The sequence below is a fragment of the Ranitomeya imitator genome, chromosome 4 (assembly GCF_032444005.1).
Source record: "Ranitomeya imitator isolate aRanImi1 chromosome 4, aRanImi1.pri, whole genome shotgun sequence".
NCBI classification, from domain to species: Eukaryota; Metazoa; Chordata; class Amphibia; order Anura; family Dendrobatidae; genus Ranitomeya; species Ranitomeya imitator.
The window spans coordinates 695,479,072-695,494,870 of record NC_091285.1 but is presented as its reverse complement, the minus strand read 5'-3'; the positions used below and the strand labels follow the sequence as shown (position 1 = coordinate 695,494,870).

General features: G+C 46.6%; 1 protein-coding gene across 3 annotated transcripts in view; it reads right to left on the bottom strand.

Annotated features, from left to right (window-relative positions):
- LOC138677394 (uncharacterized) overlaps positions 1-14,322 on the bottom strand; it is a 32,194-nt gene extending 17,872 nt beyond the window's left edge. Inside the window, exon 1 of one of the 3 annotated variants that reach the window (XM_069767483.1) lies at positions 14,097-14,322. The gene's annotated coding sequence lies outside the window, so the exon portion shown is untranslated. Of the gene's footprint in view, positions 1-5,319; positions 5,386-13,820; positions 14,045-14,096 lie in introns of those variants that run through there. The other 2 variants (XM_069767485.1, XM_069767484.1) reach the window with 2 other exon arrangements.
- Positions 14,323-15,799: the final 1,477 nt, after the last annotated feature.

The window sequence follows — 15,799 nt, the reverse complement described above, 5'->3', positions numbered from 1 at the left end:
TGCGTACAGATCAGGATTTCTGAACCATGACTCTTGACCAGAACCCATACGTGAACTTACCGCTGCTTTTTGGCTGGTATCACACATCCTTTTTTGCATACTTGATAAAACCGACTGGTTTTCATCATTTTATTGAATAAGATAATCATCAGCTGTTTGGATCAAATTTTGTAAAGATCCTCCATGGTTTTTGCCATCAGAGTTTCATCAGTTTTTCATGTGTGCAAAAAGAAAATAAGACAAACCAAATGGCAATGACAGCGAAAAACCAGTGGCACAAGATGAATTCAGAAGTCAACTCCTTGAGAAAGCCACCTGGCGAAATGTACATTGGAGTCCCAGGGTACTTTCAATTCGAGGTGGGAGAACCTGAACAGTAAAGTTTGGCATCCGTATCCAACACCTACTGTTCTGGCATGGACAATTAACACGGACATCACCAGGAACTCTGTGTTACCATTCAGGTTCGGCCCCCAGGGTGTTTCTCATGGTGTCATATGGCATATGAGATAACCGCTCGCACAGTGAGAAAAAAAAAAGTTTGTCAGTGCAGAGTAGATTTCACCGCAATACAAATTCACTGCAGTGAAATTCTCCTGGTGAACTCGTTCCTGCACTGTAAGACTTTCTCACGGTGCTAGTGGGGATCTCGCTGATGTTTCTACAGTTCATTGGCTCAGCTGGGAATGCAGCCTCAGTGAACCGATGAGGTCACCGCTAGTCACAGTGCTCAGACTGGCGGACTCATTCCGCAAGTATGACGCTGCGGAGAAACACATGCGTTCCCCCTCGGGTCCGGAGTATCGCCAGCCAGTCCACACACTGCGATGTGCTCACCATCCGAGTGATAAGGCCAGGGCCGGACTGGCAATCGGGCACTTCAGGCAAATGCCAGAAGGGCCAGGGCCAGTAGTGGACCGCTGGTACAGTTGAATGCAATGAAGGAGGAGACAGCGTCTGCTGACACCCCCCTCCCATCATTCCCCACTCTGCCTCTGACACTGTGGGTGTGTGCGCTCTCACTGTGTGCCAGGCAGTGCAGCGACAGCCGCCGAGACAGGAGCAGGAAGCAACGTGGGCATGAGGAGAGGTGAGGAGTGTGTTTTTTTTTTGACTGGACTGTGGGGCCATTCTCGGGGGGGGGGAGGGAGGAGAGATGTGGGCTGTGCTGCATACTGCTACGTGGGCTGTGCTGCATACTGCTACGTGGGCTGTGCTGCATACTGCTACGTGGGCTGTGCTGCATACTGCTACGTGGGCTGTGCTGCATACTGCTACGCGGGCTGTGCTGCATACTGCTACGTGGGCTGTGCTGCATACTGCTACGTGGGCTGTGCTGCATACTGCTACCTTGGGCTGTGCTGCATACTGCTACGTGGGCTGTGCTGTATACTGCTACATGGGCTGTGCTGTATACTGCTACGTGGGCTGTGCTGTATACTGCTACGTGGGCTGTGCTATATACTGCTACATGGGCTGTGCTGTATAATACTGTGTGGGCTGTGCTGTAAAATACTGTGTGGGCTGTGCTGTATACTACTGTGTGGGCTGTGCTGTATACTACTGTGTGGGCTGTGCGGTATATTACTACGTGGGCTGTCTTATGCGGGTTGTGCTATATACTATGCGGGTTGTGCTATATACTCTGCGTGCTTTGCTATATACTATGGGGGTATATTATATTCTATGGGGGAGGCTGTGTTATATACTATGGGGGGTATATTATATTCTATGGGGGAGGCTGTGTTATATACTATGAGGGGCTGCATTATCTATTATGGGGAGGTGGGCTGTATCATATTCTATGGGGGGCTAGATTAGATTTTATGATGAATGATTGCATCATACTCTTTGATGGGGCTGCAGTATATTCTGTGGGGAGGTGGGCTGTATTATATTCTATTCCCCCAGAGCTCTTCCTCCCAACTACCCAGCCCTCCACCTCTAAAACCAACTTCTCCACTATTACAGAAGATCGATTCTCCACTCTACTCTCAAGATCGCATCTCACCGCCTGTGCACTTGACCCGATCCCTTCCCACTTCATCCCAAACCTCACCACAGTCTTCATCCCAACTCTAACCCATCTTTTCAACCTATCACTAACAACTGATGTTTTCCCCTGAAGCTTTAAACATGCCTCCATCACACCTATCCTCAAAAAGCCCTCTCTTGACCCATCCTCTGTATCTAGCCATCACCTTATATCACTTCTCCCCTATGCCTCAAGACTACTGGAACAACACGTTCATCTTGAACTGTCCTCCCATCTATCTTCCTGATCCCTTTTTGACCGCTTACAATCAGGCTTCTGAAACCCCTCCTCTGAAACTTCCCTAACTAAGGTCACCAATGACCTATTAACCGCCAAGAGCAAGCTAAACTACTCTATCCTCCTCCTCGTTGACCTGTCCTCTACCTTTGACACAGTGGACCATTCCCTATTACTACAGACCCTCTCATCCCTTGGCATTACAGACATGGCCCTATCCTGGATCTCGTCATACCTAACTGACCGAATATTCAGCGTCTCCCATTCACACACCACCTCCTCACCTCGCCCCCTATCTGTCGGAGTCCCACAAGATTCAGTTCTAGGACCCCTGCTCTTCTCCATTTACACTTTTGGCCTGGGACAGCTCATAGAATCTCACGGTTTTCAGTATCATCTTTATGCTGATGACACACAGATCTACATCTCTGGACCAGATATCACCACCCTACTAACCAGAATCCCTCAATGTCTGTCCACTATTTCATCCTTCTTCTCTGCTAGATTTCTAAAATTTAACATGGACAAAACAGAATTCATTGTTTCTCCCCCATCTCACACGACTCCCCCAACGAACCTATCCATTGCAGTAAATGGCTGCGCACTCTCCCCAGTCCCACAAGCTCGCTGTCTCGGGGTAATCCCTAACACTGATCTCTCCTTCAAACCACATATCCAAGCCCTTTCCACTTCCTGCCGCCTCCAACTCAAAAATATTTCACGGATCCGTACATTTGCTAAACCAAGAAACTGCAAAAACCCTAGTTCATGCACTCATCATCTCCCGCCTCAACTACTGTAACCTACTGCTCTGTAGCTTCCCCTCTAACACTCTCGCACCCCTCCAATCTATTCTAAACTCAGCTGCCCGACTAATCCACCTGTTCCCCCCGCTATTCCCCAGCCTCTCCCCTCTATCAATCCATGCACGGGCTCCCCTTTACCCAGAGACTCCAGTACAAAAGTCTAACCATGACATACAAAGCCATCCACAACCTGTCTCCTCCATACATCTGTGACCTCGTCTCCCAGTACTTTCCTGCATGCAACCTCCGATCCTCACAAGATCTCCTACTCTACTCCCCTCTTATCTCCTCTTCCCACAATCGTATACAAGATTTCTCCCGCGTATCACCCGTACTCTGGAACCCTCTACCACAACATATCAGACTCTCGCCTACCATCGAAACCTTCAAAAAGAACCTGAAGACCCACCTCTTCCGACAAGCCTACAACCTGCAGTAACCACCGATCGACCAAACCGCTGCACGGCCAGCTCTACCCTCACCTACTGTATTCTCACCCATCCCTTGTAGATTGTGAGCCTTCGCGGGCAGGGTCCTGTCTCCTCCTGTACCATTTGTGACTTGTATTGTTCAAGATTATTGTAACTGTTTTTATTATGTATACCCCTCCTCACAAGTAAAGTGCCATGGAATAAATGGCGTTATAATAATAAATAATAATAATATTTGGGGCTAAATTATATTCTATGAGGGGGCTGCATTATATTCTATGAGGTGGCTGCATTATACTATATGTGAGCTGCATTATGCTGTATCGAGGACTATGGGGAATACGTTATACTATATGAAGAACTATGGGGTGCATTATACTATGGGAAGTGAATTGTACTACATGGATGACTATGGCAGTGCATTATACTATATGGAGCAGTATGAGGAGTGTATTATGCTATATGGAGGACTGAGCAGTGTATTTTAATATATGGAGGACTATAAGAAATTTTAGTCCCAGTCCGGCCCTGGATAAGGCCATCTTACTGCGTCCTGCAGCTCATCCTTGGAACATAGCCTTAGGGTATGTTCACATTGCAGATGTTTCTTTTTCAAAAGCATCCATCTTTCAAGCAGAAGACACTTCAGGAAACCCCTTTCGTTAAGAGTTTTGTAAACATGCGATCATTTTTTCTCTTGTGGTTGCTTTTTTGTGATTTTGTGGAGGTTTTTGCCAGAGTTTTTGGTCATTGTCTCAGGGTGATTTATTTTTAATTTTTTTTTTTTTAGTAATTTTTTCAGCGTTTTTATCATGCTTTATTTTTTTTTTCTTCGTCAGGTTTTTTTCCCACAGCTTTTTTCCCCTGAGCTTTTAGAGAAAAAAACATTCCTAGGCAGTTTATTTGCTGAGTTTTCAGTTTTTGGTCTGAAAACTTCAGAAAAAAATTGGATGTGTTCCATGCAGACATTTTAAAGAGTTTTTCAATTATTTTTGCATAGTATTTTTCCTGAAGCTTTTAATTTATTGTTTGTTTTTTTTGCTTTCTGAATAAATTTTGCCTAATTTAGACAGTTTTCCATCAGCAGTTTCTCAGTAGTGAAATACACCTTTATATTCTTCCTGTGGCATTTTTAAAACCTGAAGTGTTTCACTGGCACTTAGAAGTCTGAATATGTGAAGAGTAAAATTGTTTTACCATAGAAAGTAAATAGGAAAATTATTTCAAGCATTTATCAGAGCTTTTTAAAGCTTTATTCTAAGCAAAATTCTGGCAAACAAAAAAAAACACAATGTGAACATACCCTTAGAGGAGGAGGAGTAAAGCTGTACTTTTTAAATGTTTATGTATTAGGGGCAAAAGTAGGTGAAAAACCTCAGAGCAAAGTATATTTCCACCCTAGAGGTCAGGGCAAAGAGTTCATGTTGGTGGGCAGCCACACACTAGGCTTAAGATGGTCTTTAATGGAGGTCTCACAGCCTATATATAACATTGTAAAACACAACACTATCTGAACTGGTGGTCCGTGGCACGTCCGACCACTTTACACCATGTTTTACACCACTTTTTCTTCAATTGAAGTCAACAGTTTACAAAAAATATCAAAAGATTCCAGAAATTAAGTTTGCAGTGGTTTAAAAAATAAAGTAAACGATGGAAATTGTGCAGCTCCGGGATTCAATACATGAAGTCTGTGGCCATTCTCCCACCACCCGTGTGACCCAACGTGATCTTGAACAGTGAGACTCCATTGATGGAAACAGCACAAAGAGACAGAACTTCAGCAAGAAGGGAGGAAGGAGAACATTACCTCATTTCCAGACTGAACCATTGGAAGAGCAGATCCTCACCACAAAAACACTAAAAAAGTGAAGACTTGATGTCATCAGACGTCAGTGTTGGGCTGGGGCCTACACGAGACCTCCCGCCTCCTCCTGTGTGTTACAAGGTGAAGTGAGAGGAAAGAGCCAAGATTATGTGCAGGTGACTCATTAGGACACAAGGTGCAAAGCAGAGAAGCTCTGGTGCTACCTGAGGACTAAGGCTACTTTCACACTGGCGTTTTTTTGAATACGTCGCAATGCCTCGTTTAAGGGAAAAAACGCATCCTGCAAAGTTGCTTGCAGGATGCGTTTTTGCCCCATAGAGTAACATTACCGATGAATTGCGACATATTGACACACGTCGCAACCGTTGTGCGACGGTTGCGCTGTGTTGTGGTGGAACCCCGGGAGCAAAAAACGTTAAATGTAACGTTTTTTGCTGCCGACGGACCGCTTTTTCCGATCGCGCATGCGCGGCCGGAACTCCACCCCACCTCCCCGCACCTCCCAATGGGGCAGCGGATGCGCCGGAGAAATCAAACGCTAGCGTCGGAATCTCGGCCCAACGCAATGTGACGGGCCGAATCCGACGCTAGTGTGAAAGTAGCCTAACATGCAAGTGATGCAGAGCCTTCATGAGATAATGCCACCATAAATGGATTCTGTGCATCATCTCTGTGGCATATGTCTTCACAGAAATTCTCCCCAGGTCAGAAACTGAAGCATCATTTCTGGCGCATGAAGTGCAGGCACATCTCCTGAATTTGATGGGCTGGTGAAGCCATGCTGCGTCCCGTACCGCCCCAGATCTTGCCTTATGCCGGCCTAGATCATGCACCGTGCCGCCTCAGATCATGCAGCATGTCTCAAAAGATCATGCTTTGTGCCGCCCCAGATCATTCATTGTGCCGCCCCACACATTTTGGGGAAGTTGCTTCAAACTTCAAACAGGCGTGAAAACTAGTGATGAGCGAATATACTCGTTACTCGAGATTTCCCAGGCATGCTCGGGGGTCCTCCGAGTATTTTTTAGTACTCGGAAATTTAGTTGTTATTGCCGCAGCTGAATGATTTACATCTATTAGCCAGGATAAGTACATGTGGGGGTTGCCTGGTTGCTAGGGAATCCCCACATGTACTTATGCTGGCTAACAGATGTAAATCATTCAGCTGCGGCAATAAAAACTAAATCTCCAAGCACTAAAAAATACTCGAAAGACACCCGAGCGTGCTCGAGAAATCTCGAGTATCGAGTATGTTCACTCTTCACTAGTGAAAACCCCTAAAGTAGCAACATATGTAGTTATTCTGCCACCACTAGGGGAGCTCACTATCTATATATATAATAGGCATCGTGATTACTCGCTAATCCCGCCCCCTGCACAGTAGCTCCGCCTCCCACCACATCACCACACACAATCCCGCCCCCCACCTCATTACCACACACAACCCTGCCCCCACCACATCACCACACAGTCCCGCCTCCCAACCCATCACCACACATAATCTCGCCCCCAACCCATCACAGCACACAATCTCGCCCCCCAACCCATCACCACACACAATCTCACCCCCCCAACACATCACCACACACAATCACGCCCCCTAACCCATCACCACACACAATCTCGCCCCTCCAACCCATCACCACACACAATCTCTCCCCCCAACCCATCACCACACACAATCACGCCCCCAAAACATCACCACACTCAATCTCGTCCCCCAACACATCACCACACACAATCCCACCCCCCAACACATCACCACACACAATCTCGCCCCCCAACCCATCACCACACACAATCTCGCCCCCCAACCCATCACCACACACAATCACACCCACACCCCATCACCGCACACAATCCCACCCCCAACACATCACCACACACAATCTCTCCCCCAACCCATCACCACCCATAATCCCGCCCCCCACCCCATCACCAAACATAATCCCGCTCCCCATCAGCACACATAATCCCGCCCCCCCACCACATTACCACACACAATCTCGCACCCAACCTATCACCACACACAATCACGCCCCCCAACCCATCACTACACACAATCCCACCCCCCAACACATCGCCACACACAATCTTGCCCCCCAACCAATCACCACACACAATCTCGCCCCCCAACCCATCACCACACACAATTCCGCCCCCAACCCATCACCACACACAATCTCGCCCCCCAACCCATCACCACACACAATCACGCCCCCAACCCATCACCACACACAATTACGCCCCCCAACCCATCACCACACACAATCACGCCCCCCACCCCATCACCACACACAATCCTACCCCCAACACATAACCACACACAATCTCGCCCCCGAACCCATCACCAACCATAATGGCGCCCCCCCACCCCATCACCACACATAATCTCGCCCCCCAACCCATCACCACACACAATCACACCCCCCACCACATCACCACACACAATCACGCCCCCCAACACATCACCACACACAATCTCGCCCCCCACCCCATCACCACACACAATCCCGCCCCCACCACATCACCACACACAATCTCGCCCCCCACCCCATCGCCACACACAATCTCGCCCCCCAACCCATCACCACACACAATCACGCCCCCAACCCATCACCACACACAATAACGCCCCCACTCCATCACCACACACAATCCGGCCCCCCAACACATCACCACACCCAATCTCACCCCCGAACCCATCACCACACAAAATCCCACCCCCCCACCACATTACCACACACAATCTTGCCCCCCAACTTATCACCACACACAATCATGCCCCCACCCCATCACCACACACAATCCCACCCCAACACATCACCGCACACAATCTCGCCCTACCCAACCCATCACCACCCATAATCCCGCTCCCCCACCCCATCACCATCCATAATTCTGCCCCCCACCCCATCATCATCCATAATCCTGCCCTCCCACCCCATCATTACCCATAATCCCGCCCCCATCCCATTACCACCCATAATCCTGCCCCCCACCCCTTCACCATCCATAATCTAACCCCCCATCCATTCACTACCCATAATCCCGCCCCCATACCTTCACCAACCATAAATCCGCACCCTCACCCCATCACAACCCATAGTCCCGCCCCCCCAATCCCATCACCACCTGTAATCCCGCCCCCCACCCCATCACCACCCCATCACCACCCATAAAAATCACCACCCATAATCCCGCACCCCACCCGATCACCACCCATAATCCCGCCCCCTCACCACATCACCACACATAATCCCGCCCGCCACCACATCACCACAGATAATCCTGCCCCCACCACATCACCACACATAATCCCCCCTCCCCACCACATCACCACACATAATCTCACCCATCCATCACATCACCAACCATAATCCCGCCCCCCACCACATTACCACACATAATCCGGCCCCCCGCCACATCACCACACACAATCCCGCCCCCCCACCACATCACCACCCATAATCCCGCCCCCCCACCACATCATCACACATAATCCTGCCCCCGACCACATTACCACATAAAATCTCGCCCCCACCACATTACCACACATAATCCCACCCCCACCACATTACCACAGATAATCCCGCCCCCAACCACATTACCACACATAATCCCACCCTTCACATAATCGCACCCCCCACATTACCACATGAGGCTCCATCCCAACACATTACCACATGAGGCTCTGTCCCCCACATTACCACACAAGGCTCCGTCCTCATACATTACCACACAAGGCTGCGTCCCCACACATTACCACACGAGGCTTTGTCCTCACACATTACCACATGAGGCTGCGTCCCCACACATTACCACATGAGGCTGCGTCCCCACACATTACCACACGAGGCTCTGTCCCCACACATTACCACACGAGGCTGCATCCCCACACATTACCACACGAGGCTCTGTCCCCACACATTACCACACGAGGCTCTGTCCTACACATTACCATACGAGGCTCCGCCCCCACACATTACCACATGAGGCTTCATCCTCACACAGTACTACACGAGGCTGCATCCCCACACATTACCACACGAGGCTTCCTCCTCACACATTACCACACGGGGCTCTGTCCCCACACATTACCATATGAGGCTCCGCCCCCACACATTACCATATGAGACTCCGTCCCCCACATTACCACAAGCAGCACTTCCTTTCTATGTAATTCAACCACTTCAGCCAAGGTAAACGTACATTTAATTGCATCCACCTTCTCCCAAACAAAATGAGCCAAGAAAAGTCGCCAGGTCCATCTCACAGGCCGCAGGAAAATCCGGACAACGATGCAGTAGCTGATCGACAACAACAATATCGACAAAATCGTAGGATTGGTTATCAACAACGAACACCTGAGCAGATTGATAAGGACAGAGAGAGATATCACAAGGTTTATATTAGATAGCAATGAGCGTGCCGAGCGTTAGCTGGCTGGAAACAGCTAATATACAGAATATACAGACACCACTAGGAGCAGCCCACTACATACAGAGTTATACAGTGTCCGGTCGCACAGTGCACGATACTGCAGTGACCACTAGGTAGTGCGATGGTGCCGGAGGCAAGATCTAAGGAATGATAATGTGGCGTGACCCGGCCAGTGAGGAGAGTGCCGAATGTCCGGCACCTGAACTGAGGACAAGAGCGGCGACCAAAATGAATCTAGATGCCGGAGTACAGCGGGGGTTCGGTGGCTGAGAGGAAGAGATGGGAGCATGGTAAGTGACAAGCCTGGGGGTCGTGAACCAGCCGGGAGTGTAGATATACAAGGAGGAGGCAGAAGCCAATGTCACGAACAAGCAGAGGGGTTAGAAGCCAGAGAGGATGGAGCAGCACCAAATCAGAAGATGGGGATACAAGTAAAAAACTAAGCAGAGTCATACACATACAGATTTATACAGACACCACTAGGGGTAGCTCACTGTATGCAGATTTATACAACCACAACTAGAGAGAGCTCACTATATACAGATTATACAGACACCACTAGGATTAGCCCACTACATACAGATTTATTTAGCCACCACTAGGAGGGAGCTCAATGCATACAGATTTATTTAGCCACCACTAGGAGGCGCTCGCTACATACAGATTTATTCAGCCACCACTAGAGGGAGCTCACTACATACAGATTTATACAGCCACCACTAGAGGGAGCTCACTACATACAGATTTATACAGCCACCACTAGGAGGAGCTCACTACATACAGATTTATACAGCCACCACTAGGAGGAGCTCACTACATACAGATTTATACAGCCACCACTAGAGGGAGCTCACTACATACAGATATATTCAGACACCACTAGGGGGAGCTCACTACATACAGAATTATATAGCCACCGCTAGGGGAAGTTTGCTACGTAAAAAAATCATAAAGTCACCACTGCTAGAGGAAGCTCACTACATAAGGATTTATACAGCTACTTGTGGGCACTTACTGCATACAGATATATACTGCCAACACTAGGTGGAGCTTAATGCATACAGATTTATACAACCACCACTAAGGGGAACTCACTACATATAAATTTATCCATACACCATTAGGGAGCGCTCATTATATACAGACCTATACAGCCGCGACTAGGGGGAGCTCGCTACATACAGATTTATCCAAACACCACTATGGGGGAGCTTACTCCATACAGATTTATACAGACACCACTAGGGGGAGCTCACTACATACAGATTTATACAGCCACCACTAAGGGGAGCTTACTACATACAGATTTATACAGCCACCACTAGAGGGAGCTCACTACATACAGATTTATACAGACACCACTAGGGGGAGCTCACTACATACAGATTTAGACAGACACCACTAAGGGGAGCTCACTACATACAGATTTAGACAGCCACAACTAGGGGGAGCTCATTATATATGAATTACAGTTAGGTCCATATATATATTTGGACAGAGACAACATTTTTCTAATTTTGGTTATAGACATTACTACAATGACTTTTAAACAAAACAATTCAGATGCAGTTGAAGTTCAGACTTTCAGCTTTCATTTGAGGGTATCCACATTAAAATTGGATGAAGGGTTTAGGAGTTTCAGATCCTTAACATGTGCCACCCTGTTTTTAAAGGGACCAAAAGTAATTGGACAATTGACTCCAAAGCTATTTCATGGACAGGTGTGGGCAATCCCTTCGTTATGTCATTCTCAATTAAGCAGATAAAAGGCCTGGAGTTAATTTGAGGTGTGGTGCTGCATTTGGAAGGTTTTGCTGTGAAGTAAACATGCGGTCAAAGGAGCTCTCCATGCAGGTGAAACAAGCCATCCTTAAGCTGTGAAAACAGAAAAAACCCACCCGAGATATTGCCACACTTTTAGGAGTGGCAAAATCTACAGTTTGGTACATCCTGAGAAAGAAAGAAAGCACTGGTGAACTCATCAATGCAAAAAGACCTGGGCGCCCACGGAAGACAACAGTGGTGGATGATCGCAGAATAATCTCCATGGTGAAGAGAAACCCCTTCACTACAGCCAACCAAGTGACCAACACTCTCCAGGAGGTCGGCGTATCAATATCCAAATCTACCATAAAGAGAAGACTGCATGAAAGTAAATACAGAGGGTTCACTGCACGGTGCAGCCACTCATAAGCATCAAGAATACAAAGGCTAGACTGGACTTTGATAAAAAAACGTCTAAAAAAGCTGCACAGTTCTGGAAGAACATTCTTTGGACAGATGAAACCAAGATCAACCTCTACTAGAATGATGGAAAGAGAAAAGTATAGCGAAGGCAAGGTACAGCTCATGATCCAAAGCATACCACATCAACTGTAAAACACGGCGGAGGCAGTGTGATGGCGCGGGCATGCATGGCTGCCAGTGGCACTGGGTCACTAGTGTTTATTGATGATGTGACACAGGACAGAAGCAGCCGAATGAGTTCTGAGGTCTTCAGAGCCGCCATACTGTGTGCTCAGATCCAGCCAAATGCAGCCAAACTGATTGGTCGTCATTTCATACTACAGATGGACAATGACCCAAAACATAAAGCCAAAGCAACCCAGGAGTTTATTAAAGCAAAGAAGTGGAATATTTTTGAATGGCCAAGTCAGTCACCTGATCTCAACCCAATTGAGCAGCATTTCACTTGTTAAAGACTAAACTTCAGACAGAAAGGCCCCAAACAAACAGCAACTGAAAACCACCGCAGTGAAGGCCTGGCAGAGCATCAAAAAGGAGGAAACACAGCGTCTGCTGATGTCCATGAGTTCAAGACTTCAGGCAGTCATTGCCAACAAAGGGTTTTCAACCAAGTACTAAAAATGAACATTTTATTTAAAATTATTGAATCTGTCCAATTACTTTTGGTCCCTTTAAAAACAGAGTGGCACATGTTAAGGAGCTGAAACTCCTAAACCCTTCATCCAATTTTAATGTGGATACCATCAAATGAAAGTTGAAAGTCCAAATGTCAACTGCATCTGAATTGTTTTGTTTAAAATTCATTGTGGTAATGTCTATAACCAAAATTAGAGACATGTTCTCTCTGTCCAAATATATATGGACCTAACTGTATACAGCCACCACTAGGGGGAGCGCACTACATACAAATTTATTCAGCCATTACTAGAGGGAGCTCACTACATACAAGTTATACAGGCACCACTAGGAGGAGCCTACAACATACAAAGTTATACAGCCACCACTAGAGGGAGCTCATTGCATACAGATTTAACCAGACACCATTAGAAAGCGCTCACTATATACCGACTTATACAACCGTGACTAGGGGAGCTCACTACATACAGATTTAGCCAAACACAACTAGGGGGAGTTCACTTCAGACAGATTTATGTAACCACCAGCGACCTCTAGATGGAGCTTATTACATACAGATTTATCCAGGCACCACTGGACAGAACTCACTACCTACACATTTATACAGCCACTAGGGGGAGCTCACTGCATACACGTTTATACAGCCACTAGGGGGAGCTCACTACATACATGTAGTGTATCTGTCACTGAATATAATGGGTGGCACGGAATCTGTCCTGTATATGGCATAGCTTTCATCATGTATAGGGCCTATGATGCCGTGATTATACCTGATGCTGATTTTTTTTATAGACTGCAGGGATACGTTTGTCTGATTTCTATCACCATAGGTCCCTGATGTCAGTTATGGTATAGACACAGGATGTGGGAGGTACAACTTTGTGAGCAATGTGGGTCTTCTGACCTCCATCCAACCTCATGAGGGAAACTCCAGCAGATACATTGTAGGAGTATGAATGCAGAGTTTGGCTCCCTCTAGTCACTAACCGAATGCTCAGACAGTGGTAGAGGTGGATACAATTGCCTGTAGTGGACAAGATAATAGAAGTTTTTGTTGCTTGCTGTCAGTCTCTGCTTACAGGATACCGTTATCATGTAAGTTGTCATTGTTGATGTATCTTACCCCTCACGAGGAGACAAAGTAACAAGTGGGTCACCATGAAGTCAAACTGTCTCTCCTTCTCCTTCATTGGACCCATACTAGATGGAATGAATGCAGTTGTCTTTACTCCTTGATTGACAACGATGTAGTTGAGGATTATGAGATTACAAAACATATTTATGATCAAATGTATCTATAAGATCTCAGACGCATCAGCATACAAGCCCCAAAACACTAAAATAGTCCACACTAAACCAAGCTTAGTCCCAACCCTCTCGGTGACACTAGGTAACACTCAGGAGGCTCGTTTCACCGGGAAACATCAACTCACTAATGGTCCAGGTCAGATCAAGTTGTGTTCTTCCTCTTCTTCAGGGTGAAAGACTTCTGGATGAAATGGAGAGGCCAAATTTCCAGAGATTGATGAGTTACTATCTTCATGAAAAGCTTTGTCATAATGGAGATTTCAAAGTTTTATATCGTAAAAAGTGGTGAAACTATCAGGAAATGAATGGCATTGGTGAGCAAGATTCTCCGCCTCGAAGAGCCAGCGAGCTGCCAAGTGTAATGAGGTGTTGTGAATAAGTCTGTGTAAGAAGTGCCCCGGGCATCGGATGGATTCCTTTACCATGAAGACTTAGTTTAGACATGTCTACAAGAATATACATTTCTACAATGTTAATGTGTCCCGGAATTAATTACAGTAGAAAAGTGACATTCCTCCGATGTAGAAACCACCGGGGTTTTATAGTTCTCCACTTGTTGCTGTTTTTACATCCTTGGTGCATTGATCCATTATCTAGATGTCCACATTATGGTTCTGTGCAGAGATCTGTAGTAGAAAGTCCCCAGGGTGTCACTCATACAGAGGAATACATGGGACTTTTCTGTCAGATTCTACACAAATCTGAGGACAATAGACCTATAGCTCCAATGCTCAGACAGGCCGGTGGCTCTCAGACAGCTGTATGGAAATACTTGCTCTCCCGCTCGGGTCGGGTTAGTCAATGGTCAGTACAAGCATTGCATTGCAATCGGCATCCGAGTTATACAACCATCTCACTCTTCCCCTACACGATAAAACCTGGGCAACAGAATGGCTCAGTGGTCAGCACTGATGTTTTCAACCGTTGGGGTCCTTGGTGTTCCCTTTGTTTGTGTGGGTTTCCTCTTCATCTCTCCAGTTTCCTCCCAGGCTACAAGGACATACTGATAGGGTATTTAGAATGTAAGTCCCATTGTAGAAATCGATGATGTCCGTAAATCGCTGTGGAAGTAATGGGGCTATAGAGGGAGTAAAATCATGTAAAAAAAAACCACAATAGAGCTGACAGTCAACTCACTGAACTTGGTCTCAATTCCACAAAATTATGTTTATCTGGACAAAATCCACCTTCTAAGGGCTCGTGCTCATGACCGTATTTGCTATCTGAGTGCGATTGACAATGTATCGGATTGAACTCAGAATAATGTTATTCTATTGGGTCGTGCACATGTCCGATTTTTCCTCTGGTACGGAATATACAAGGAAGGAAAAAAATTGATACATGCCCATGTTTGATCCAATATTTAATAACCTCAAAAGTATACCATGCCTAGGTTTAGGCAGCTTATGGAAAGTCCAAAAAAAAAAAGAAAGGAATGTCCAGCTTCACCGAGTCCGTAAAAAAGAGTTCATGCTGTCATGATTAAGGGAGCTTAGTCTCCAGAAACGCGTTGAGATTCTTACCCGTATGGTTGTGCTGAAGTCTGTATCCTCCATGTTTAAAGTTTGTGAATAAAGAAAACTCTTTTTTATGGACTCGGTGAAGCTGGACATTCCTTTCTTTTTTTTGGACTTTGTACGCCTGGATACAGCGGGTCCGTGCTTCCGAGGTTTGGTTCTTGCATCATGGGTGAGCTGGTTTATATTCCTTCTTTCAAAGCTTACGGAAAGTACATACATCCGAAAAACGAAAAAAAAGCTATAGCCTTAAAATATTAACATTTTATTCCAAACATTTTTTAAAAACAACACGTTTAGCAAAGAAGTAA